The 12449-nt window shown below is 36.1% G+C and overlaps 1 protein-coding gene across 3 annotated transcripts in view; it reads right to left on the reverse strand.

Moving 5' to 3' along the window:
- GRM8 (glutamate metabotropic receptor 8) overlaps positions 1–12449 on the reverse strand; it is a gene marked incomplete at both ends in the record, with an annotated part of 765994 nt that overhangs the window by 45531 nt on the left and 708014 nt on the right. The window lies entirely within an intron of this gene.

A 12449-nucleotide genomic window follows, 5' to 3' on the forward strand; every position in this document is an offset into this window, starting at 1 on the left:
TCCATCCCATTCCATGGCCTCTCAATTTCTTGCATTCTTCACTTGCAGTAATCATGCCCTGCATCTCAGTTGTTTTAACAATAACTGCACACCTGCCAAAGTCTCAACTTCAAGCATCCTGAGCTCTGTCTGATAAGCCTACTCTTTTAAGCCTATTTCTTTCAATACCAATGTCAACAATTCTTCAACCCTACAATTTCCTCCAAAACACCAGTGCTTAAGTCCTCTCTTATTCCTCTCTTTCCTTCCTTACCTGTCTTAGATTTCACTGTCTATCATTAAGAGCATTGCTTTGAAAATATCCTCTACTTCCCTGTTCCTCTCTCCTGTCATTGCTTGTGTTCAGAAAATATAATTCCAACTCGGTTTAAGTAAAACTCACTGCTGCTTCTATGTCTGTACCGATTGGAAAGCTAAGAGTGAGCTTGTTGTAAATTAACCTCATTTTAAATTGTTAATAATACTGAACTGGGCCTCAGTTAGCCTTCAATTCTATTAGATTGTCCTCCTGAATTCACTATCCCATTTTTCAAAAACATGACTAATTCATATCTCTTTCCTCAAAACTGCAATACCCATTCTTCTCCTCACGTTCTTTTGATAACTAGCTTTTGTGTATTATTATTTTTTTGGCCGTGTCACGTGGCATGCGGGGTCTTAGTTCCCCAACCAGGGATCAATCCCGTGCCCCTGCAGTGGAAGCGCGCAGTGCGAACCTCTGGACCGCCAGGGAATTCCCTGATAACTAGTTCTTATTTCACTGAGAAAACAGAAAAGACAATTAGAGAACTTCCACACACTTCTGTACCACTTTGAGTAACCTACTGGCTTCTATAATAATCATTTCTGTCTTTTCTCTGGTTACTAAGGCCAGCTCACCACTTGTACACAAAATTCCATCTCTTTCTCCCCTTTCAGTGCTTCTGATGATTTCCCCTCTCTCGCCTACATTATCAATTTTCCCACTTCTACTGGATTATTCTTATAATAGAAACAGGCTCTCATATCCCATTTTATGACACTCTTTCTGTAATTCCCTCATTTCCAAACATTAAAAAATACTTGTTTTCATCATTTTACAGTAAAATTCAGTGCACCTGTTGTCTCCATTTGCTGAATCCACTTGCCTTCTGCTCAATCTCTCCTGAAGCCACTCCAGTCAGGTTTTTTGAAAATTGTTTTTGCAAGTTTACCTCCATGTTGCCAAATCCAAATGACCATTTCTCACTTTTATCTTGATTTATCTCTCAGCAACATTTGACACATTTAATGAGCCCAATCAGTTTCAGCTGCTGTCCTAGGACAATTTGAAATATTCTATTTTCCACATTCCAAAGTGAAATGTAAACCTCCAGCTAAACAGAGTTTGTAAAGGAGATGTTCAAAAATTGTATATATTTTTAATACTTAGCTGACCACCCATCTTCATTCTCAAAAGAAGTTTGAAGAGGTCAAGAGATGGACCAGAGGTTGGATAGACAATTTCCTTGGAGAATTGTCTTCCAGTTCTATAGCTTTGTCCCTGCTGGCCTGCTAGGGGAGAGTTCCTACACCTCCTGTAAGACTAGTGTAAGAGATGGCACAGAAAAATTGTTACGTTCCCCTTGCAATTTGAGAGACATAGAAGAGTGATGCCTGACTGACACCTAATGGGAAAAAGCCTGACTGAATTGGCCTTTGACACCAGAGAAAACACTTAGAATCAAAGAAGTTATTAATTCCCACCAGAAGAAGTGAAGAATACATTTTTTGTGTGTGAGCCAGATGTGGGCAAAGAGAGAAAGAAGAAATAGGAGAGAGAAGGCAAGTTGCTCTGAAATCTCCTTAAAGGTATTTTATCCTAAAGGGAAAAGGGAAGAAATGGGACTCCAAGAGAATGTCTCCACAGAGGACACCTGCCCACAGGTAAGCACCTACCAAGTAGTTATGGTAGTTGGCTGAAGAGGCAACTCTCATGACATAAAATCAGGATTAGATGTTTCTAATGATGGGGAACTCTGAAGATCCCACATAAATGCCCAATGAGAAATGAGTCAACTCAGAGTAGGAACAGCAGCTCATAACAGTACAAGCCAGGTAAGACCTCTCCTGCCCTCTCACCTCTCCTCCCTCCCATCCAATAACTTTTGGACCTGTGAGGTATCAGAAACCATGAGGCATCAAAAACAACCTGCAAGGGTGTGGGGAAGAAACTACGTTTGTTTTAAGTATTCTCAGTGATGGTATCAATCACTAAAATACCCATTGAAAATTACTGGTTTTCTCCATTATCACACTCGAGTTGCATGTAGCTGTAAGAGCATGAACTCAGAGGAGACGTGTAAATATCTGAATAACTAAGTAAGTGGAGGAGAAAGGACAGCTCTTCCTTAAAGAAGAATTCCAGTTAATAAATGGAGAAGGAATGAAGGAAATAGAAAATCATCTTTAGAACGTCACAGCAGTAATTTTTGCAGGCAACATTCACTTATGGATGCTAAATATTTATTTGGGGGAGATACTTTGAGACTATGCAAATATGTGTTTAAGAAAACTAAGAAAAGCATCTCTTCCAAATAAAGATTTATTAATTACAGTGGGAAAAAATGGAAACTTGATAGTGGGGAAACCCAGAAGAAAACTCCTTAATCAAATTATCAAGGTTAGTAATTCACTAGTAATAAGATATATTACTACACATCTCTACATATTACATAAGACATCATAACCCTGATATGATGCAATGATAAGGGCATATTACCTGTGTTAATTTCTTTCCAATGATGCATAAATTTAATATAGTCAAGAGAAAAGTAAGGGATATTTTACATAATATCTACAAGTGCTACAAGTAACTGACAAGTACTGTTCAACATTCTCAATGTCCTTAAAGTTGAAGAAAGCCTAAGGAAGTATCACAGATTTAAAAGGAACCCTTGTACACTGTTGGTGGGAATGTAAATTGGTGCAGCCACTGTGGAAAACAGTATGAAGTTTCCTCAAAAAACTAAAAATAGAACTATCATATGATACAGCAATTCTCCTCCTGGGTATATATCTGAAAGAAACGAAAACACTAATTCAAAAAGATACATGCACTGCAATGTTCACTGAAGCATTATTTACAACAGCCAAGATACACAAGAAATCTGTATCCATCAATGGACAAATGGATAAAGAAGATGTGGTATGTATATACAATGGAATACTACTCAGCCATAAAAGAGGATGAAATTGTACCATTTACAACAACATGGATGGACTTGGAGGGTATTAGGCTTAGTTAAATAAGTCAGAGAAAGACAAATACTGTATGATATCACTTATATGTGGAATCTAAAAAATAAAACAAACTAGTGAATATAACAAAAAAAAAGCAAAGTTATAGAGAACAAACTAGCATTACCAGTGTAGAGAGGGAAGCGGGGTAGGTCAACATAGGAGCATTAGATTAAGAGGTACAAACTACTATATATAAAATAAGCTATAAGAATACATTAAACAAATAACACACAAGGGAATCCCCATAAGGTTAACAGCTGATCCTTCAGCAGAAAGTCTGCAAGCCAGAAGGGACTGGCAGGACATATTTAAAGTGATGAAGGAGAAAAACCTGCAACCAAGATTATTCTACCCAGCAAGGATCTCATTCAGATTAGATGGAGAAGTTAAAACCTTTACAGACAAGCAAAAGCTGAGAGAGTTCAGCACCACCAAACCAGCTTTACAACAAATGCTAAAGGAACTTCTCTAGGCAAGAAACAGAAGAGAAGGAAAAGACCTACAGTAACAAACCCAAAACAATTAAGAAAATGGGAATAGCAATATACACATCAATAATTACCTTAAATATAAATAGATTAAGTGCTCCCACCAAAAGACACAGATTGGCTGAATGGATACAAAAGAAGACCCATATATATGCTGTCTACAAGAGACCCACTTCAGACCTAGAGACACATACAGACTGAAAATAAGGGGATGGAAAAAGATATTCCATGCAAATGGAAACCAAAAGAAAGCTGGAATAGCAATTCTCATATCAGACAAAATGGACTTTAAAATAAAGACTATCAGAAGAGACGAAGAAGGACACTACATAATGATCAAGGGATTGATCCAAGAAGAAGATATAACAATTGTAAATATTTATGCACCCAACATAGGAGCACCTCAATACATAAGGCAAATACTAACAGCCATAAAAGGGGAAATCGACAGTAACACAATCATAGTAGGGGACTTTAAAACTCCACTTTCACCAGTGGACAGATCATCCAAAACGAAAATAAATAACGAAACACAAGCTTTAAATGATACATTAAACAAGATGAACTTAATTGATATTTATAGGACATTCCAGAATACACATTTTTCTCAAGTGCTCATGGAACATTCTCCAGCATAGATCATATCTTGGGTCACAAAGCAAGCCTTGGTAAATTTAAGAAAATTGAAATTGTATGAAGTATCTTTTCTGACCACAACACTATGAGACTAGATATCAATTACAGGAAAAGATCTGTAAAAAATACAAACACATGGAGGCTAAACAATACACTACTTAATAACGAAGTGATCACTGAAGAAATCAAAGAGGAAATTTAAAAATACCTAGAAACAAATGACAATGGAGACACGACAACACAAAACCTATGGAATGCATCAAAAGCACTTCAAAGAGGGAAGTTTATAGCAATACAATCCCACCTTAAGAAACAGGAAACATCTCGAATAAACAACCTAACCTTGCACCTAAAGCAATTAGAGAAAGAAGAACAAAAAAAAACCCCAAAGTTTGCAGAAGGAAAGAAATCAGAAAGATCAGATCAGAAATAAATGAAAAAGAAATGAAGGGAACACTAGCAAAGATCAATAAAACTTAAAGCTAGGGCTTCCCCAGTGGCGCAGTGGTTGAGAGTCCGCCTGCCGATGCAGGGGACGGGTTCATGCTCCGGTCCAGGAGGATCCCACATGCTGCGGAGCGGCTGGGCCCGTGAGCCATGGCCGCTGAGCCTGTGCTTCTGGAGCCTGTGCTCCGCAACAGGAGACGCCACAACAGTGAGGGGCCCGCGTACCGCAAAATAAATAAATATAGATAGATAAAAAAAATATAATAAAACTAAAAGCTGGTTCTTTGAGAAGATAAACAAAATTGATAAACCATTAGCCAGACTCATCAAGAAAAAAAGGGAGAATACTCAAACCAATAGAATTAGAAATGAAAAAGGAGAAGGAACAATGGACACTGCGGAAATACAAAAGATCATGAGAGATTACTAAAAGCAACTCTATACCAATAAAATGGACAACCTGGAAGAAATGGACAAATTCTTAGAAATGCACAACCTGCCAAGACTGAATCAGGAAGAAACAGAAAATATGAACAGACCAATCACAAGCACTGAAATTGAAACTGTGATTAAAAATCTTCCAACAAACAAAAGCCCAGGACCAGATGGCTTCACAGGCGAATTCTATCAAACATTTAGAGAAGAGCTAACACCTATCCTTCTCAAACTCTTCCAAAATATAGCAGAGGGAGGAACACTCCCAAACTCATTCTACGAGGCCACCATCACCTTGATACCAAAACCAGACAAGGATGTCACAAAGAAAGAAAACTGCAGGCCAATATCACTGATGAACATAGATGCAAAATTCCTCAACAGAATACTACAAACAGAATCCAACAGCACATTAAAAGGATCATACACCATGATCAAGTGGGGTTTATTCCAGGAATGCAAGGATTCTTCAATATATGCAAATCAATCAACATGATACACCATATTAACAAATTGAAGGAGAAAAACCATATGTTCATCTCAGTAGATGCAGAGAAAGCTTTCGACAAAATTCAACACCCATTTATGATAAAAAATCTGCAGAAAGTAGGCATAGAGGGAACTTTCCTCAACATAATAAAGGCCATATATGACAAACCCACAGCCAACATCGTCCTCAATGGTGAAAAACTGAAACCATTTCCACTAGGATCAGGAACAAGACAAGGTTGCCCACTCTCACCACCCTTATTCAACATAGTTTTGGAAGTTTTAGCCACAGCAATCAGAGAAGAAAAGGAAATAAAAGGAATCCAAATCGGAAAAGAAGAAGTAAGCTGTCACTGTTTGCAGATGACATGATACTATACATAGAGAATCCTAAAGATGCTACCAGAAAACTACTAGAGCTAATCAATGAATTTGGTAAAGCAGCAGGATACAAAATGGACAGAAATCTCTGGCATTCCTATACACTAATGATGAAAAATCTGAAAGTGAAATCAAGAAAACTCCCATTTACCATTGCAACAAAAAGAATAAAATATCTAGGAATAAACCTACCTAAGGAGACAAAAGACCTGTATGCAGAAAATTATAAGATACTGATGAAAGAAATTAAAGATGATACAAAGAGATGGAGAGATATACCATGTTCCTGGATTGGAAGAATCAACATTGTGAAAATGACTCTACTACCCAAAGCAATCTACAGATTCAATGCAATCCCTATCAAACTACCACTGGCATTTTTCACAGAACTAGAACAAAAAATTTCACAATTTGTATGGAAACACAGAAGACCCCGAATAGCCAAAGCAATCTTGAGAATGAAAAATGGAGCTGGAGCAATCAGGTTCCCTGACTTCAGACTATACTACAAAGCTAGAGTAATCAAGAGAGTATGGTACTGCCACAAAAACAGAAAGATCATTGGAACAGGATAGAAAGCCCAAAGATAAACCCACGCACATATGGTCACCTTATCTTTGATAAAGGAGGCAGGAATGTACAGTGGAGAAAGGACAGTCTCTTCAATAAGTGGTGCTGGGAAAACTGGACAGGTACATGTTAAAGTATGAGCTTAGATCACTCCCTAACACCATACACAAAAATAAGCTCAAAATGGATTAAAGACCTAAATGTAAGGCCAGAAACTGTCAAACTCCTAGAGGAAAACATAGGCAGAACACTCTATGACATAAATCACAGCATGATCCTTTTTGATCCACCTCCTTGAGAAATGGAAATCAAAACAAAAATAAACAAATGGGACCTAATGAAACTTCAAAGCTTTTGCACAGCAAAGGAAACCATAAACAAGACCAAAAGACAACCCTCAGAATGGGAGAAAATATTTGCAAATGAAGCAACTGACAAAGGATTAATCTCCAAAATTTACAAGCAGCTCATGCAGCTCAATAGCAAAAAAACAAACAACCCAGTCCAAAAATGGACAGAAGACCTAAACAGACATTTCTCCAAAGAAGATATACAGACTGCCAACAAACACATCAAAGAATGCTCAACATCATTAATCATTAGAGAAATGCAAATCAAAACTACAAGAGATATCATCTCACACCAGTCAGAATGGCCATCATCAAAAAATCTAGAAACAATAAATGCTGGAGAGGGTGTGGAGAAAAGGGAACACTCTTGCACTGCTGGTGGGAATGTGAATTGGTACAGCCACTATGGAGAACAGTATGGGGGTTACTTAAAAAACTACAAATAGAACTACCATATGACCCAGCAATCCCACTACTGGGCATACACCCTGAGAAAACTATAATTCAAAAAGAGTCATGTACCAAAATGTTCATTGCAGCTCTATTTACAATAGCCCAGAGAGGGAAACAACCTAAGTGTCCATCATCAGATGAATGGATAAAGAAGTTGTGGCACATATATACAATGGAATATTACTCAGCCATAAAAAGAAACAAAATTGAGCTATTTGTAATGAAGTGGATGGACCTAGAGTCCGTCATACAGAGTGAAGTAAGTCAGAAAGAGAAAGACAAATACCGTATGCTAACACATATATATGGAATTTAAGGAAAAAAAAAGTCATGAAGAACCTAGGGGTAAGAGAGGAATAAAGACACAGACCTACTAGAGAATGGACTTGAGGATACAGGGAGGGGGAAGGGTAAGCTTTGAGAAAGCGAGAGAGTGGCATGGACATATATACACTACCAAACGTAAAATAGATAGCTAGTGGGAAGCAGCTGCACAGCACAGGGAGATCAGCTGGGTTCTTTGTGACCACCTAGAGGGGTGGGATAGGGAGGGTGGGAGGGAGGGAGATGCAAGAGGGAAGAGATATGGGAACATATGTATATGTATAACTGATTCACTTTGTTATAAAGCAGAAACTAACACACCATTGTAAAGCAATTATACTCCAATAAAGAATTTTAAAAAAAGAAAAAAGAATACATTATACAACACAAGGAATTTAGCTAATATTTTATAACAACTGTAAATAGAATATAGCTTTTAAAAATTGTGAATCACTCTGTTGTATATTTGAAGCCTATGTAATATTGTAAATCAACTATACCTCAATAAAATTTTTTTTTAATTTTAAAAAGATTAAGGAAGCATGACAGCTAAAGGCAAAGTGGGATCCTGGATTAGCTATTGGGCACAAAAATAGATAGTGGAAATGGTTGAGATCTGAATAAAGTTGGTAGCTTACTTAGTATGTTATTTAATTATGTTAATTTATTAGTTTCAATAATTTTACCATAGTTATATAAGACGTTAACATTAGGAGAAGTTAGGGGAAAGGCATATGGGAACTCTCTGAACTACTTTTAGAACTCTTCTTTAAGTCTAAAGTTATTTCAAATTAAAACACTGTGGGAAAAACAAACAAAAACCAAACAAACAACCTGATTCAAAAATGGGCAAAGGACTTTTATGAACAGTTTTCCAGAGAAGACATACAAATGGTCAATAAGCACGTGAAAACATGCTTACCATCACTAATCATTAGGGGAATGCAAATCAAAACCAGAATGAGATACCACCTCATACCCATTAGAATGGCTACTATCAAGACAACAGGAAATAACACGTGTTAGCAAGGACATAGAAAAATTGATTGTACACTGTTGGTGGGAAATGTTAAATGGTATAGCTGATATGGAAAACAGAATAGGAGTTCCTCAAAAAATTAAAAATAGAATTACAATATAATTGACCAATTCCACTTCTGGGTATATACCCCAAAGAATTGAAAGTAAAACTCAAAGTGACATTTGTACACCCATGTACATAGCAGCCTTATTCACATTAGCTAAAACATGGCAGCAGCCCATGTGCCCATCAATAGATGAATGGATAAGCAAAATATGGTATATTCATATGATGGACTATTATCCAGCATTAAAAAGGAAGGGAATTCTGATATAAGCTACAACACTGATGAAAGTTAGGACATTATGCTAAGAGAAATCAGCCAGTCACAAAAATATAAATATTATGATTCCACTTATATGAGGTAAACTTAGAGTAGTCAAAGTCATAGCAACAGAAAGCACAGTCATGATTGCTGGGGACTGGAGGGGAGATGGTGGAATGGAGAGTTATTGTTTAATGGGTAGGAGTTTTAGTTTTGCAAGATGAAAAGAGCTCTGGAGATGGATGGTGGTGATGGTTGCACAACAATACGAATATACTTAATATAACTATACTCTTAACATGATTAAAATGATAAATTTTACATTATGTGCATTTTATCACAGTAAGAAACATTTTTTCAAAGTTAGGGGAGAAAAACATGACTAAAGTCAGGTATTTGTGAGATGGCAAGTGTGTTTAGGAGTTTAATCTTAGAACAGAGGATTTTGGCAACTTCTATAAAAGTTTTATATGGCCATTAATCTCAAGACTTTGCTTTTCAAATTTTTGGACAGGGGCTGACAGTAAGAAAAATGTTTATATTTGATCCGGGATGTATAATATATACATATAACTACAATTAAAATTTCATGAAACAGAACTTACCCTTAGCACCTACTACACACTCTTTTACATTCTATTCCTGCCCTCTCTTTCCCCTTCCTTACTTCCTCCCTCCCTCCTCCCTCCCTTGGTTTCTCTCTCTCTATCTCTCTCAGTCTCTCTGTCTCTCTCTGTCTCTGTTTCTCTTTCTGTCTCTGTCTCTCTTTCCTTTTTTCTTTCTCTCAATGCTGGTCAACTTAATAAAGAGATTTTGTGATCCACTGAAAGGATTACAACAACCACTAATGCGATCCTATCCAAAAGCTGAAAAACAAAATTTGGTCCAGAGCGTCGATAATGACAGTTCATTATCTGTTTATCAAATTTTCATTTTTCCAAAACCCTTTCATCCATAATTGAGCATCAGCCACCACAATTTGTATCTCAGGTACTTTAGAGGAGTGTTCTGCCTCAACTATAATTACCCTATCAGAAGGCCTCAATTTATAAAGCATTTAATTACTTAGTGTTTATGACGTAAATGTCACTACTGTTCAAGTACTTGATGGAGAAAAATATTAAGCGAAGTGCACTTGTTTTGAAGATAATTTCACTTAACATCTCCAAAGCAGGGCATAATTAAGTTATTCTGTCATACAAAATGATGGAGGCTTTAAATAAGTAACAGCTGGTTACCCCAGTGATGGAGCAACTGCAGGGCAGCCCTTGGCAAGAAAGCTGTGCAAACTCAACGGGGGCAGTATGCTAACAGACCTACATTAGGACTAAGGAAGTAGCTGAAACGGAAGGACACCTGGAAAAGCAATCAGACAAGTCCCTGTAGCTTGGAACATGCATGTCAATAGAACTCATGTGTAGAAATATTAGTAATAAGTTCTTATCTATCATTACTGTACTCAGATGGGTGTCTTATATCCAGATACATTTAAAGTGGTCATTGCAAGGCAATGAGCCATTTGTTAAAAAGTGTCCTCATTTTTAAATGTAACTACTATTTAAAGACCATATTCAATCCAAACCAGAAATTAAATATAATTTATTCATTACTTTAATATTTGAATTTTTTAAATGTTATGATAACCTTATTCCAAACCAATCTGATTTTTATTTCTTTGAAAACTCTTGCACAGATTTTTATGAAACCATATTTGCAAAAATGGCCTTAAAAAGTCAGAGTTGGCCTTCATAAAACAAGTGTGATTAAAAATATTAAATAATCACCTCCCTTTTAGGAAAGCTGAGTAAAGCTGCAGTTGCATGGACCTACTGCTAAATTTTTTTTTCAAAACTTATTACTGTCATTTGATCTGTATGTCAACAAGGAGAAAAAATGAGTTTGATTTATGGACTTGTTTGTTTGTTTATCAGAATTCTTCTTAAGTTCTATCGTTGACCTTTTTGACTTGAAATCATTTTGAAAGCAGTTACCAGATTAATGCTCCTAATTAGTATTTTTATTATATAACTTATTAAATAAGAATTTACAGTACTGTAATTTATTAAGCAAGAATTATTAAGCAAGCAAATTTAAATAAACAAGCATTTTTAAGTGACAACCATGCATTAATTAGGTCCAAGGTCTCTATCCGCAAGAAGCTAACTAGTCATGAGATAAAACAGATACAGAAACAAGAAGTATCATAATAATATGCTAAATGCTTATGTTGAGATATAGGGGCATAAAGAATCAGCACAAGACCCAGACTGGGAGTTCAGTTACAGTTTCCTGAGGGAGAGGTGCCCAATCTAGGTCTTGACAGAAGTCATATATAGGCAGAAAAAAAAATATGCATGGTTTTCAGTCAAGGGAAACAGCAGGAGCAGAGGCATGAGCATGTAACACAGCATGACAGGGTGTGTTTTATCCCCATGAGTAATGGTAATATGTAAAATGGTGAGTGGTGTCTGGGGAAAGAAAACTAAAGAATTTTCATATAGGCCTTCATATGAAATGTTGAAGAATGTTAAAGAGCTTGGTCTTCAGGGAGATTTAAAAAGGAGTTAGAAACAGAGCTTTATACTGGAGTGTAAAGGCTGTAAGGGAGACAAAATTGAAGACTCAAAAATCTTCTGTGATTACCCTTCTGCCAACGTAGCAGATCTCACCCTTTTTGGTATTAACACCTCCTAAAAATTTTACAGATTACTGAGGATACTTAAGTGTTTTTGTTTATGTGGGTTATATCTATCAATATTTATAATGTTTGAAATTAAAATAGAAATTTTAAAAATATCTATTTATGAATTCATTTTAAACAAAGATTTAACAAGATTTAGCCCAGTATTTGTTTTAAAAGTAGCACATTTAAAAAACATATTTATTCATTTTATATTTATTTAAAATATAATAAATATTTATTTAAAATATTATTAAGCAGTGATGGGGTTTTTTTTGGCAAGTATTTTAAATTCTTGGCTTAATACAACTGGGTTCTTTTATTTTCTTCTATATTCAATTTATGGTCCTATGCTGTGTTGGTTAAAGTGTATAAAGAAAACAGCCTCGTGCACTAATATAGTTGGAAAATGAGGTGTATTCTAATAACCTTTTCAGATAATTATAGATATTTTTCTTTGATACTACCCTATTACTCTACTGTAGTAGTTCCTTAAAGATTAGTGGTAATGTGGAAAACAAAGAAATATCACTGAACTTCCATATGCTACTACATTAAAATCCGTTGGTCTATTTTGCATTCTGAATGA

The sequence above is a fragment of the Mesoplodon mirus genome, assembly GCF_964341445.2.
Source record: "Mesoplodon mirus genome assembly, chromosome: 9".
Classification (NCBI taxonomy): domain Eukaryota; kingdom Metazoa; phylum Chordata; class Mammalia; order Artiodactyla; family Ziphiidae; genus Mesoplodon; species Mesoplodon mirus.